The 2,395-nt window shown below is 45.2% G+C and overlaps 1 pseudogene; it reads left to right on the top strand.

The window, feature by feature from the left end:
* Nucleotides 1-1,201: 1,201 nt before the first annotated feature.
* On the top strand, nt 1,202-2,172 carry LOC122228307 (annotated as a pseudogene).
* The last annotated feature ends 223 nt before the right edge of the window (nt 2,173-2,395 follow it).

The raw sequence follows: 2,395 nt of genomic DNA, 5'->3' as shown, positions 1-2,395 counted from the left end.
CAAGTCACTTTTCACAGTTTTATATCTTTGCCTGACCTATGGCACAAGATTGCTTTACGCATAAGGACAATGGCTGTACTCATTCATTCATTCATTTATTCATTCAAAACACATAGTGAGTGGTGCCTAGCATGTGCAATGGTACACCACGGTATATTAGTGACAAGGCTAAGGAGAACGAATAGAGCAGAGAAGGGGACAGAAAGGGGAAGAATCTGAGGAGGGAATCTGTGGAATCAAAGGGGGACTCTCCTTTAGGCAAAATATTAAAATACTCGTGTCCCAATGATATGTGGCCCTATGAATCAATTTCTAGGGCCTCGGACAGGGCGGTGCAAGTGACGGGGCCCAGAGCAGAGCTTCAGGACTTTCTTAGTAAATCCACCTCTGCTCATGAGTAATAGGGCTAGGGAGGGGGAGGAGCATGACTGTGGGTGTCACAAACAGAAATTGCTTCTGTGACTTACAGCAAATCACTCAATTACACTGATCCTCAATTTCCTGATTTGTAAATGGGGAAGACAATATCATGTCCTTATAAGGTTTTCAGGAGTAAATAAGGGCATATCAGTAAAGATCCTGGTTCATAGTAATAAGTGGTAGCTATTTCATTTCATTTCATTTCATTTCATTTCATTTCATTTCAAGAGACAGAGAGCACGAGCCAGGGAGAGGGGCAGAGAGAGAAGGAGAAAGTCCCAACCAGGTTGCATGCTCAGCGTGGAGCCCACAACCATCAGATCATGACCTGAGCCAAAATCTAGAGTTGGACCCTCAACCGACTGAGCTACCCAGGTGCCCCAATGGTAGCTATTATTTTAATTTTTATTCCTAGTCCTCACAGACGGGGAATCATGATCTCACCTTGGGGAGGGACCAGAAAGAACCAGAATAAAAGAGGATCGTGAGCCCCAATGACAGGAGGCCCCGTGCTGCCTGTGAGTATTGGGTTCAGTGACTCCAGGATGCACATATTGCATGTGGCCTTTGACCCCTGGAACTGGTCTGTGGCAGTGGCCCTCATGTGCTACACTATGCAGTACCTTTGGAGATTACACATAAAGTAAGGACCCAGCTGTCCCTATGGACCTGGATATGTGAATGGGATGAGCAGAGAGAGTGGAGGCAAGGCACGCAGCTGCCATTGTCTTCTTTGCATGGCTACCACAACCTCCCCAGAGCCTTCTCTCTCTTGCACTCGATGGCAACTCTTATGGAAAAACTGATCGCCCTGGTTGCAGAAGAAGAGGCAATGGCAATAGTACCAAACAATGAAATCATTGCAGTAGGTGTTGAACTAGTTGGTATGGTACATGCCAGAAGCCTTCTGGGAAAGTCTCTAAATGAGGAACTTGCCGTCGTGGATGTTTTAGAAGATAAACTCAAAAAAGAGGAGGTGCATCTGCAGCATGGAAGCTTACTTCTTCAGACACCAAAACTTGTGGCAGATAGAGATTACTCTGCCAATTCTAAGATTGTGATGGAAAATGCAGGAGTCTGCCAGCCAGAGGAAGAGAGTCATCTCAATCTGGTGCAGGGGAACATTAATGTCTTCAGATTCATTCTTCTTCAGATCATCAAGGACAGCCAATTGCGTCATAATTATAGTTCCCGATCCGGTCGATTCTCACATATGTTACCTGGAGACTAACTGGATTACCTGAGCATGATGTGATTGGAAGTGAGTGCGAGATTTTGAGATCTTCCAGGTGAAAAACTCGGCATTCGTCCCAGCAGCTGCCGAGTTGGGGGAGAACGTGGTGTCTTTAGTGAGGCTGTATGGAGTAGAGTGAATGTGGCAGGCATTTCTCTTTAGGAACTGAATCCAAAAATGGGAATGATAGTGAAAATTGGGAGGAAGCACATAAGATGGTGACCAGAAGTGCCTATGGAACCATCAAGCCAAAGGATATACCAGATAGGCTATTGGATAAGTGTGGCTCACCTCATTGAATGCATGTTGAAAATCTATCCAGGGGTCATCCTGTGTCAATGATGGGGAAGGGAATGTACGGCATTGAGAATGAAGTCTTCCTGAGCCTTCCATGTATCCTGAGTGCCCAGGGGTTAACCAGTGTTATCAACCAGAAACTGAAGGCTGACCAAGTTGCTCAGCTCCAGAAAAGTGCAGATACCCTGTGGGACATCAAGAAGGACCTAAAAGCTCTGTGACTTCTGGATTCTAGGCTGTAGAAATGTAAAAACTCCCACATGATTAACCATGGATCTCTAGTTTCTATCCATGTACGTGGATCACAGTTTGCTTTTTACCTTTGTAGATACATGAACTTGTGCTCACAGAATCAGAGCCTGCACTTGGTTTAATGCTTGCGGTATGAGCCCTTGAACAGACAGAATTAACTATTGGGGGCAAAAAAAGAAGGAAAAGAAAAGA

Source organism: Panthera leo, chromosome C1, assembly GCF_018350215.1.
Source record: "Panthera leo isolate Ple1 chromosome C1, P.leo_Ple1_pat1.1, whole genome shotgun sequence".
NCBI lineage: Eukaryota > Metazoa > Chordata > Mammalia > Carnivora > Felidae > Panthera > Panthera leo.
This window is presented reverse-complemented; position numbering and strand designations above follow the sequence as displayed.